This window comes from Ambystoma mexicanum, chromosome 7p (genome assembly GCF_040938575.1).
Source record: "Ambystoma mexicanum isolate Mex_15411 chromosome 7p, UKY_AmexF1_1, whole genome shotgun sequence".
NCBI lineage: Eukaryota > Metazoa > Chordata > Amphibia > Caudata > Ambystomatidae > Ambystoma > Ambystoma mexicanum.
This window is the reverse complement of record NC_090939.1, coordinates 170,344,778-170,357,941: the sequence shown is the minus strand read 5'-3', so window position 1 is coordinate 170,357,941 and position 13,164 is coordinate 170,344,778. Positions and strand designations below refer to the sequence as shown.

General features: G+C 45.1%; 1 protein-coding gene across 4 annotated transcripts in view; it reads left to right on the top strand.

Annotated features, from left to right (window-relative positions):
• The first annotated feature begins 269 nt into the window (after nucleotides 1-269).
• PDZK1 (PDZ domain containing 1) overlaps nucleotides 270-13,164 on the top strand; it is a 201,815-nt gene continuing 188,920 nt past the window's right edge. The window contains exon 1 of one of the 4 annotated variants that reach the window (XM_069636013.1): nucleotides 270-361. The gene's annotated coding sequence lies outside the window, so the exon portion shown is untranslated. The remainder of the gene's footprint in view (nucleotides 362-13,164) is intronic. The other 3 variants (XM_069636010.1, XM_069636012.1, XM_069636011.1) reach the window with 3 other exon arrangements.

The window sequence follows — 13,164 nt, the reverse complement described above, 5'->3', positions numbered from 1 at the left end:
ACTCATGCTTTACTGGCATGACCAAAAATGCCAGTATTGGCCAAGCTGGGCAGAGCAGAGTTTCGATCACAACCTCCTTGGACACCATTTACAGCCCCTGTGGTTTCGGTGAAATGACTCCGCTGCGGGCGTCAAGCTCCTGTGCAAGGCAAGAGGACTTGATAAAAGCAAATGAGTCCGCAGTTACAGAAGGGGCGCATTGGTGATCAGCAGGACTGCAGTTAAATAGATCACCTGTTACATCAACCTTTGACCAATCAAAGTCCAGTTCCGCGCAGATACACTCCCCGGGGAAAGGCCGGCGCCACTGCCAGAGTAGGAGACCCACGATCTGGCAAAGCCTCCCTGCACCAGCAACCAGGTAAGGACTTCCCATGCAGACATGCGGGTGTTTGGGTGAAGTGGAGGTTAGATGTGGGTTCAAGACAACCTTCAGACAATTGGAACTATCCGACGGCAGAAGGGTCCGCGGGCCCGATCATAGGCATTACCAGGCATTAACGCCCAATTGCCGGATTTTGTATTCGCGATCAGTACCTCTGTTTATGTCCAGAAGGTGTGAGTCATTTCAGGCAAACCCATGTATATGCTCATGCGGTCTATCGAGATGGGCCATCGCTTCACAGTGATTGTCTCGGGAGGATAGCTTAGGGGCTATGTGCTCACCTTGGAAGCAGAAAAACACAGAGCATCACAGGTTCGATCCCTGGCTCTGCGCTGAGAATCCTCTGGGTATTAAGCGCGATTGTAAATAACCTATCATATCAGAGGCACTGCTTTTTTGGTTGTTGTAGCCCTGGATAGAAGCTGCCTAGCCCCTAGTCCCGACAGTCCCAGCGTTAGCATAGCCCCGGGTCTTTTACAGACCTAGCAACCCCTCTGGCAGTGATGGCAGTGATGGCAGTGAAGACAGTTCGAGATGCACCTATACATCTGTGGCCAGATGGCAGCTTTGCATTAGTGCAGGGGTTTCTTGGAGTCTGGTTTCTTGTGAGATGTGGCTTAGCAGTTTGGTTCTTTTGGGGTGGGACCAAACCTGTTTTGTCTATGGTTTTTCATATTCGGCAACAACACTGTAGGCTAAAAACGATGGCAGGGTGGGTAACCCAGAGCAATGCCAGTGGTTATGGTTGATTCAAAACCTGCCACCCATCACTCTTAATTTTTTGTAAAAATTGTCCCACTGCTAGGCCATTTTCCACATGTGCAAGGAAGTCCTGTACTTCCGTCCCGGGAGGTTAGGTCAGGGGCAACTTACTGGCCTTGGAAGCAAGACGGCACAACCAACACAGGTTCGATCCCCGGGTCCGCCCCTCAAAACCTCTTGATATTAAGCGCTTTATAATGGCATTTGCATCAGTTGACCAGTGCAGAAAAGGCGTTCTGCCACTGTATCACCAGTGTGTGCTAATAAACGTGGACTTTAACAATTTATGGAATCTGGGCCCAATGCAGGAAAAGCGTGCAAGTCATTCCTGGTATAATGGCTTGCACGCTTTGGGTGCATTATTGTAAACGCGGTATTTTGGTATGTTTTCTTTATGTTCAGTGGCCAACACATGCTAGAAAGGTTACACGGCCTTAACACCACTGACAGGCCCGGCCAAAGTTCCTGATTCCCAGGTCAGCCAGAAGGGCGTGGACTGGACTAGAAGCCTTGATGCAGACAGAGTGGGGCTGACAACCCGGAAAGGAGAGCCGCCATTTTACAGTCCATTCGCATGTGGTGTTGTCCGAGTTAGTGGATTAAGATGTAGTGAGGGGTCACTGAGTGAACATTGGATAATATTACACAGACTTATCTAAATCCATCACTGATTGTCCCGGAGCTAACGAATCATTCACCGGAACAAGAAGACATGTAACTGCAGCTGATTAACTTCATTGCTCAGACCGGATCTTCTCATCACGGTATTAATGGCCCTCTTCCTAAAAGTAATTATACATTTTTGTTTATCTCTAGTAGACTGGCACCGATTTTTGATTTATGGCCTTGCCCTAGGGATTACCTAAATATATAACAACTAGCGCACACAAATATGTGTTAGCTAAATAAAGGGGTACATCCTTAAAAGGTTGAAAGTGATGTTGTTGCCTTTTTGAAAAGAACAAGTGTATGAATTCACTCCCTAACATGGCACCCTAGTCTCACCTTTTCACCGTCCTTAACTCCTGGTAGTTCACAGAGCCATGTTCCGCGGTGCGGTATCATCCGTACGGTGATGGCGCACGACCGTCTATAACCTATACCTTCGCGTATCAGGGCAGGCAGGCGGGTGAAATGAAAATGGCTGACAATCCGCCCACAACCCAGATGACAGTAGGGGTTGTAACTGTAGCAGGAGATGATTAATCCCCAGTAATCTTGGGGTTTGGTCGGATGCTATGCTTGGGGCGCACATCCTCGGGGAGCGTGTGTAGAGTACCCAGATCATGCGATAACTGAGAAGCCGATTGTGGCTACTGTGGGACAACATGAACAATTGCAATAGCTTCAATAGCAGTAGCTTCAATTCGCGCTCTGAAACACTTATGTATGAGCACGATATAAATAAAATATCATATCATTCTACTGCTCCTGGCCTCAAATAATAACCCCTGACATTCAAGTAATCACATGTGCATAATTCTGCTCTCTCTAGAGTTTCCATGGAAGCACTTGTGGCATAACATACGTGTGATGTGTCATACACATGACACGACAACACAGTTATGGCAAATCATACAAGTAGCATAACATAATAGTGGCATATGGTACGTGTGGCAGACATATACTGAAGCAATTTCATGCGTCTGACTTAACATATGCTGTAGCATATCGTGAGACTGCCCTCAAAGCCACATCGTATACAGACAATGTCCTCCCAGCATCCATCCTCAAGACCCTCCCCGCACAAGCTCTTCTTCCCCACCTGGAAATTATCAACAGCTCCCTAACTCAAGGCACCTTCCCATTGACCCTAAACACAGGACATATCCTCCCGCTTCTAAAGAAACCCACTCTGGATCCTGACAACCTAGGTAACTATTGCCCCATCACACATAGGTAAGATCATTCAGAAATCGGGTGCCGCGCAACTGCAGCAACATATCAGCGCCAAACCTTCCAATCAGGGTTCAGACCCAGATGCAGCACAGAGATGGCAACCATACAGGTGGTCAACAATGCCCTCAACATCCTTGATTAAAGCCACCCGTGCCTCCTGGTGCTACTCGACCTCTCGGACGCTTTCAACACAGTAGACCACCAGGTATTCACGGACACCCTATATCGGCTCATGGGGTTTAGCAGCCTTGCTCTACGCTGGTTCAGGTCCTACCTTGCCATCGGCCAGCACTTTGTTCAGATGGAATCCTCTAGATCACCAATGCTACCCGTCACCTGTGGAGTCCTGCATGGTTACATCCTCTCCCCAATGATCTTCAATCTACACATGGTGCCGCTGGGAGCCCTCCTAGCCACACAAAACATCCACATCCACCAATCCGCCAATGACACACAGCTATACCTCAAGATCAACTCCATCAATGACCTCCACAGGCTCAGAACCTGCCTCTCGCTGATCATGCTTGAAGCTCAACCCCTCCAAGACCTAATTCCTACTCTTCACCAACAACACCGAACACCCAGACATACAGACCTGGCTATCAAACATGAACTCTGAGGGCTTCACACCCGAGCTCACCTCCTGCACAAAGTCCCTCAGGTTCCAAATCGACAAACACCTCTCCATCAAGACACAAATAGCTAAGAAAAGTCAGATAGCTTGGTATCAGCTCTCCCTCTTGCAAAATGTCAAGCCCTTCCTCCCTCCCGACAGCTTTAGATCCACCATTCAAGCACTGGTCCTATCCCACCTGGAGGGGGGCAATGCCCTCCTCGCAGGCCATCTGTCGTCCTCCCTTGTGCCCCTGAGAAGTGTTTCTTCAAAATGCCATCTCCTAGGTCTAGTGACCAGGTTTGTCTCAGCATGTGTTCTCATGTATTACTATCTCTTGCAGTGTGGTAGCTTGCTGGTAGATGTAATGCTGCAGTTCTAGAGGAAAGTAGTTCATTTGCAATGTCAGTGAGATAACGTAAAGAAGATATTTTCTCTGTGGGCTCAGTAGTCTTTACCAGCTGCATATACTTCAACTTTGAAAGTGATTGACTAAGCTTAATTTCCAGAGTCTTCAATCACTGAAGATATTCAGCCAGGACACTCTGATCTAATCAGAAACAGTCACCCATTAAAAGGAGTCTAAAAAACATTAATTCAGAACATCCTTGAGCTGTGGGGAGCCCTACAGTGGTATATACTGTGAGAAAATCCATTTGGCAGAATTCTTTTAACCTAATTTGGACCATACAAATGATATTAAAATGATTCCCCTGAGTTTTGAATTGTAGTGATTTGGCCAAAACCTTCTGACGGTAGGCAAGGGGTAAAATCGTAACTAAATAGCTAATAGGTGTTTGCACATTCAAGGATATCTGCATGGCTTTAAAGCGTCTGCTTTAAAAAAATAACTTCAAATTAGAGCAGGTCCATCCCCATTGAGTTTGGATTGTGGCTGCTTTTTCTAGCTACGTTTGTGAGTTTTGTGAGTACAAATTAATCATGTAATTACCCACTTGCAATATATTGAAATAGACATGAGGTATGAGAAAGAGAAGATTGCCAAGAAGGAAAGAAAAGTTAGGGATAACTGATATTTTGTTTTATTGTAATGCGCCCTAGAATTCATTTTGGGAGATAAACAGCTGCGTTAGGACGTTGCTTAACTTCTATCAAATGATAGCCAACAATAACCTTGAACACCCTGCTCCACGGTTATGCAACATACACTACCTAACATCTAATGGAGGTCTTTTCCAACACAGAATGACATCTCAGCTGATTCTGAGCCATTCCTGCCTCATTCACTTTATTATTATTATTATTTAATTTTCTTGTTTAAAGCGCGGAGCAAGCGCAAGACCAGCGGAGTGCTCAAGAGGGTGTGGTTAGCCAGTGTTTGGTCTGGCAAACATTTAACATTAGATCAGCACTGTGAGTTGTGTCCTGTGCGTCCATTGGGATTAGTGGTTGGTTAGTTGTTGAACAAGGCACATTTTGAAAGATTTGCAAAACTTGAGAACTTCATAAGCAGAAAGATGAGCCCAAGTTTGCAAAACTGAGTAGATTGATTAAGCAAGTTTACTCCCACAAGTAGAATGCATCTTGATGTCATCTGATCTCTACGTTTTCCTGTTGGTATCACCCAAAAAAAAAACAAATGCTGCAAAAATTTCGAGCTGGAAAAGATCGAGTTTTTTTTGCTGAATATTTGCAAACTCTTCGCACATTTTCATTAAAAAATAGATGGGTTGGGGCAAGGGTATAACTTAAGCTACAAGGAAGTGGGGGGGTGCGTTATGTTAAAAAAAAGTGTAAACAGCCAAAAATAATTACGGCAAATTCCACCAAAAAACCTTCGTCTTTTCCACCTCGAAATGTAATTTTCGAATTTTTCACATACATCCTTTCCTGTTTGATATTGAACCCCCTAATCCTTTGATCCTTTCTATTGAGGAGAGCCACATGTTCTATTGCTAAGTCAAAATGTGTAGGAGGTAGATGGCAGCCCTCGCATTTGAATGATAGGATTTGGAACTGGGTGAAAATCCTATCATTCAGTATACTGTAGTCCTGGATAGTTCAACCGGATCCAATTATCCTTAGAACCAAGCAGGTGCTTGACAGGGTGGCCAGCATGTATGCACAGCCCCCTGCCAAACACTTTCTGTTGCAAGTGGACTCCCAGTGGATCTGGCATGATCTGTAGCAGAGAAACGCATGCTTGGCTGTGTCTTTAACCCCTGACGTACTGAACACCATTGCTGAAGTCATGTATTAGTTGTCATGCAACTAAATTGAAGCCATTGTGAAGATTTTTATTAAGTTCTAAGAATCTCAATTTATTAGTAAAATGGGGGCGTAGGATTGGTAGACTGTCTCAATTTTTCCAGGTTTCAGGGCTGTTATGTGTGATCATCCCAAGAGGGTGGACATATCGTGTAGTGCAGAATGTGAATAAAAACCTTTAGCAGAACTTGACGTATTATTACATTCTTGTAAAATTCCCCCATCTGCACCTGGTGCTTTTTCAGAGGGTAACTGTTTAATCCACCCTACAACATTGCTATACACCCCGCCCGCCTCCCACCCCGACACTGATCTTTCCTATGGTATGGAATAGGAACATTAATCTATAACTACAACATACCCACATCCCCAGGTGGCAATTCTTGTGTATACAATTTTCCATAGTAGCTCCGAAACGCTTCAACAATTATCCTACTCCTCCTCTCCGCCCCATGTGGCAATGATGTCTTTTTCATAAAATTTTTGATCTAATCTTTCTTAAACTACCACGCTAATAATATCCCTGTCTCCACACCTGATTCATATTGCTTGGCCTTGCTTTAATCATGTTTTTCATAACTCCTTTTCTCCATAAGTCCCGGGAGGATAGCTCAGGGGCAACATGCTCGCCTTGAAGGAAAGATGACATGGAGCAACACAGGTTTGATCCCTGCATCCGCGCTTAACAACCTCTGCGTATTAAGTGTGTTATAAATAACTTATCATATCATCCTGTACTTGGCAGCTTTTTGGCTCATTTGTTCATGGTGGAGGGGCTTTCATTGAGCTCAAACCGAAATGAAGTTTAACTAACATTTTTTTTTGTTGAAAGAATCATATTTCAATACTGGTCAATATCAGTTCACGCAGCTGCGCATTATATAGCACATTAATGCCCTTTAGAGGGGGCCTCATCACATATCCCTTCCCTCAGCTTCAAGCTCTCTGGTTCCAGGTCATTACGTCCCAGAAAAAAACATTGCTCAGAACAACTATCATTTTTGTTTCTCCTAGTTATCAGCAGTCTCAACATACTCTAGAACTGGTATAGTTATATAAACAAACTCCAGTCCCAGAATATGTGGAAAATACACTGGATAGTGGGAGAAAATAAATACTGTTTCCCCAACGATGTCCTTTCTTTTCAATATAAAGCCCCTGATTATGAGTTTGCCAGTCCGGAATAAAAGTGCTGGTAACAACATATACCGCACCTTTCCAGGCCGGTTAACTCCAACTCTGCCACTAGGGGCTCTGATCTTTCCCAGCAGGCCTGTCCTGCGGGTAGATCAGGCCCTTACCAGCAGATAAATGCCTGAAGCACCGGCACGGGTACTAACGGTGCCAGTGATTCAGGCAACCCCATCTCCATCTCCATTGCCCGTAATATCCCAGTAATACCGAGATATCGGTTATTGGAGACGTGACAGCAGTTTCCCGGTACACCGGGAACCTCAAAATGAGCCTCAAAGACTGGATACCACGCTCTCTGGTTGATTTTTAGCCAGAGGGTAGAAGTCATCCTATTTGAGAGAAAAGTTCATGATTAGGTGTATGGACCTAGGGAATTATTCAAAAGTAAAGTATGTTTCTACCTGAAGAGTAGGTGATTTTTCTCCATCATTAGAGCCAATGATAGGTCTTTCCGAAGGGTGTCGCCAGCCACTTCCCATGTTCTTCCTCCAAGCTTCTTTTGTCTTAATGGTGTAAGAAAAATGTTTTTAGCAATACATCTGTATATTCCACGTGGGGTATGTTAGTCCAGAAGCCCAGAAGGCATTGTGGGTAATGCATAAAACCTTGACATTAATGGGGAAGCAACAGGAAGCCAGTTGATACCGATCAGAGCTGATGTAACGTGATGTTAGGGTTTGAGGCACAACGTCAATAGAGTCACCTTGCCCTCTGGATAACCTGGAGCTATTGGCATAGGAAGCGTGGAAGACCCAGGAACAAGCTTTTGCAATGGCCGGGTTTAGGTAAAAACCACTGCTGTTGTCACCTGTATTCTTTGTAAAAGATTCTGGAAAGAGGGGATGTGTTTAGGAACAGGTAGCAAGAAATGAAATTTCCACTTGATGTTCAGGGATTTGGGGAGCGAAGGTCAGCATTCTGTCAAAGATTACATCACATGTGTAATGCTGAATGAGACAAAGGGAGCATGTCATTTGTAATAGCCATTGTGGACTATGTGAGAGGGGTGTCATGATATTCTGCAGCTTTTCTGCTTCTTGAGAGAATGCCACAGACGACTAGGTATAACGAATCCCAGGTGGCAAAAAGGGCTTCCACCATCCCGCTCATTTCTTATTTTCTTTTTTGGAAGGGGACTATTCAGTGCCTCTCAGTTAGTTCACTGGATCCCAATTCTCACCTTTCTGCTAAGTGTGGCTGGGGGGTATTATATGATATGATAGGTTATTTATAACGTGCTTAATACCCAGAGGTTTCTAAGCGCAGACCCAGGGATCAAACCTGTGTTGCTCTGTGTCATCTTTGTCATCTTGCTTCAAAGGCAAGCACGTTGCCCCTGAGCTATCCTCCCAAGACATGTGATATGTCGTAAACTAGCAAATCTGAACTAAAGATGAACTGAAGAGGAATTGATTTGTAAGATCTCTATTTCAATAATGGTCATGATATGTAGTCTCCCTAAGGGTTGGTAGCTGTACAAAGTCTCTTTATGTTTTTATATTTGTAAACCACTTCCTGTTTGCTTACATTTCAAACTTACCTTCCTAGTCACAGAACTCTTCCCCACACTCTTCTTCTGTTTGGACTATCTGGGTTGCTGCTCCTTTTCTTACCATCGGCCTATTATCGCCTCATCCCAAAGTTTTCCGCAGAGAGCTTCCAAGAGTTCCACCTTCTTGGGACTCTCTTACTGAAGGATGTTTTGTATTTTTGGAATTTCTCTCACTCACTAAGGGTGTGGTCTGCATATTTTGGGAAATGGCAGGTTTTCCAGTCTTTCACAGCTATTTATAGGTTGCAATAACTCTGAGCATGGGTTAATGCTCATCTTGCTTTCAAGATATTCCAGTTTGTGTCCCCTTTCAACTCTCAAGGGGTGCATCCTCCCAAAAGACGTTAGATGTTAATTTTCCATAGTACAACATGTCCTTATTTAATGTCTTAATCAGAAGTGTGTGTTTTGACCTCCATACCTACAATGCAGAGTTGAATTATGAAACACAATGTCGTTCTCATTCAGAGAACGCATTGGGACTGTCCCTCCAATTCCCACAAGGCAGCATTGGCTTTCTCAGTCATCATAACCTTTGAGACTTTTTTCAAATTCTTAAAAGCAGCATTGACTAATTCAACTCAATGGCTTTCTCAATGACAGAGTACTTTGGTACATTCGTGTTCATATCCCAGAATGCAGCATTGTCCTATTAAACTCATTCACAGAATCCTTTGCAACTTTTACTCCAAATCCAAGAATGTGCTGCTGACTATTAAACTCAATGGAGCTCATGTTGAATGAGCTGTAACATAACAAAATGCTTAAAAGCCTTGTGTGGGTTTTTTACAGATTTCTTTTACATCACCGCTCATTTCCATTCATTTGTACAGTGGAGAGGAGAGGCGGTTCGTGGGTGGGAGGGGGCCTTTACACAAAACTGTAAATGAAACAGGTCCCCGCCGCCTATGGGCACATTGAAAATGAGCCCGAATGACTTTCTCATTTATAGAATGATTTGGCACCTTTACCCCATTTCCCAAAATGCAGTGTTTATCTATTTATTTATTTTTATTTTTATAACGCGCCACACACCCGTAGGTCTCAGGGCACACACAAAACAAAGACAGAAACCTGGATCAGAAGGAGAGCAAGGAGGAGACGTTCAATTTATGCCAGATTGAAAAGGTGAGTCAACTTTTTTCTTGAAGTCCGACAGATAAACTATCTTTCTCTGGTGGGAGGGAGTGCATTGCACGCCAAGGGGGCCTGGACATTGAATGAGGTACCGCCAAACCGTTTCAGTTTGAATTTAGGTTGTTGGAGGCTAGCCTGATCAGCTGATCAAAGCGAGCGGCTGGGGGTAGACCCTGGTGCTTTCACAAAGATAAGAATGGGCCTGAAGATTGAGGCATTTGTGACTCAGCGTTAGAGCCTTGTGAGTAACACAATGTTACACAGGGAGCCATTGAAGCTCCCTCCTAGCATGAGTGATGTGAGGTCGTCTGGCTAGACGGTAAGGTTTTACCTTACTTTGGTTTGTGTGGCTCCAGGTACTTTGAAATATCCACCCGTCGATCAACCTTTCAACTCCCCGGTGATCCCTGTGCGCACAGTTACCAGCCTCGAGTTGCTGGCAACGATTCCCCAGTCTCACAGTGGCTTGTGGTGCACACTGCTTTTGCTATTTCCTAGTGGCTAGGCCTTTGCATCATCTCTCCTAGCATCTTGACTCTTCTGCAACACTTTGGGACTTGCATTTTCACTCTTGGTTCCTTCCCTTTATGACAATCACGTGTGCCTCTCTTGGCTCTTCACTGGCATTATTAGCACTTTTGTCCTGCAGTGTCAATAGGAGCCCCTCACCAGCCTTGTGACCACTTTGTTGACCACCACTTCAGTCAGTTTTGCCTCACCACATCTTGCTCGGCTTCACATCTGATTGTAGCCTCTTGGGTTTCACAATATCTTCCTCTGGTTCCCCCTGGATTTGTAGCTGCTTGTATCTCACAACAGTCTGTTTTCTATATGATATCAATATGAATGGTCTTCAGAGGGCGACTCCTCACAATGTCCTTCTGTCCACCCATCCCAAGGCTGCTAAATGGATCAATCTATCGAGAAGCACCCATCAGCCAGGTACGCCACCACCAATATTCACTGGAACGCTCAGGTTTAGTTGAGTAAAATCAGAAAGATGTCTAATCGTGTGATCAGCTTTAGTAATCATTTGGTCTCGGGAGGATAGCTCAGCGGAAACGTGCTTGTCTTGGGAGCAAGATGACATGGAGCCACACAGGTTTGATACCGAGGTCCGCGCTTAGAAACCTCTGGGTATTAAGCGCGTTATAAAGAACATATCATATCTATTCAAGAAATAACGACCATGAAAAAATATTTTGGTTAGGAGTGTTGATATTTGTTTGAATTAAAGCGATATTGGTGCTTTGGTTGAGGCTCCAAATGTTACATAAACCTTGATGAAAGACCAACATTTTCAAAGGTGTCTGAACATTTGGTAGACTCTGTAAATATAATCCCATTGATTATTGTGGGTATGGGAGCACAATAGGTCATTTAGAAATCTCCTGCCATAATGATATTTGCCTCATTACAAGTTTGGTGGTGTGGTACATTTTTGGCAGTAATTCCATTACTGTGAGGAATTCGACCATCCGCACAGGGAAAGTGCGCTCGCCTGGGCTTTTATGATTTTTTAATAATGAAAATGAATGATGGGAGACCAACCTCTGAGACATATGCAAGGTCATTCCACACACATTTAATCTGCTTGCCGCACAAAATGCAAAGTCACATGTACTCCGGGAAGACACAGCCTACAGGCGCTGTCTTCCCCTGTCATATTCAGCTGGAATGTGACAGCCCCGGGTACATCAAAGTCTCTCAAGGTGGGTGAAGGCACACCTTCCTCCAGCATGGGCAGCCAAATTTAAATATCAAAGGCTCCATGGATCTGCATTCCTTTTGTCCTATGGCTGGTGGCAGTGCATACTAACGAGATAATTGAAGCAAGCCTGAAGGGGCTTGGTTGCAAGAATAGACAACAGGAAAGGCGCAATGTATGCAATGTGTCAACTTGAAGCTAGTTCCCACCTCTCTATGAAAGGCAGTGAATGACCTGTCTGGATCCAGCAATTACTGCATGTGTCCCTGCAGAGCAGACCCCTTCCAGAGGGGAGAAATATGTGACTTGGGGGAGACAGGCGGTCTGCTCACAGCACATACTTCAAGGGAAACCTGTGCTTTTAATCAAATCACAGAGGGCTCAGTTAACCAGAAAGACACTTTGATCTACAACAGACAGGGAGATGGGTGGGACTTAGGTATATGTTGTCACCCCCTTGACTGTCCTGTTGCAGAGCACTGTGGTCAGACCTCATGCATAACAGAAGATTGTTGGTGGGGACCCAGGATTGGTTCATTAAGTTATGCTTAGCCTGCACCAATCACTGGGACCCATTTGGCTTTAAAAGAGGGCTGAACCCCTCACTTAGCAGATCATATGAAGGCTTCGAAAGGAGTAAGAAGAAGGACTCATTTGGACCCGAGCTGAAGGTACAGTCTACCTTACAACTTCCACCAGTGAAGAAAGGACAGGAGTTCCAAGGGAGAAGCAAGATCCCTCCCCTAAACATCTCCCAGAGATCAGAGGCAGATACCGTACTCAGAGGACCCGTCCAACTGCTCCAGAACCTGTACCCAGCCAGCACACAGTGTGCCCTGCTAGGCACTGCCAGCAAGCTTCCTAGGTGGGAAGTGGCGGAGAGTATCTGAACTAAGGACAAGGCCGTTGCCTGCAATGACTCGCCTGAGATTTGGGCCGTCTGCCTTGAAAGGACACGAGCCCTGCCAAGAAGCTAGGAGGAGTGCCACACAATCATCATCCAATGTCCATCTTTTAAGGACATTTTTGAGACAACCGGATCCGGCTGCACTGCTGACTGTTGTCATGCAGCAGTCACCAGAGCTGTCCGAGATGCCTCGACCAGCATTCCAGATCCAATTCTTGGCCCTGAGCCACCGCACCGGACAGCCTGCAGATGACCGTCCAACTTCAGTTGCCGCACTGCCTGCCGCCTGGTACCCGCAGCTGCCTCCCGCCACTAACTCTGTCTCAAGGGCTGCAAAGTGCCCTGGAATGGCCTTGACGCGGTCAAGCACCAAGAACCTCTTCAGCACCAAGTACATTATGTTTCTTCCTCGGTGGTCCTTCTTCGAAGGTCCTAGAGACAGTTATGACGCTTTGCCCCCTTGGTGTTCGAACCGAATAACCTTGAACTGTAAGACTGATTACTTTATCAACTACCCTCCTGTCAGTATCCAGAGTGCATCCCATTCCTTCGTGAAACTGTCTGTCCTCTGTGTTCCTTTACAGGGTGGTCGTATTTGTAGTGTGCTAGAACTGTCTGTTGTAGTAATAATAAAGTAGATATGTTTATACAACCTTGACTGGACAGTCCCTTTTATCATTGGGTAATAATTGTATTTTTGCTGTGTTGCAACTAACCAGCGATCCGCAACCTTGTGGAGATAAGCCTGCCGTTCCGTCCACGTTACCAAAATTGGACA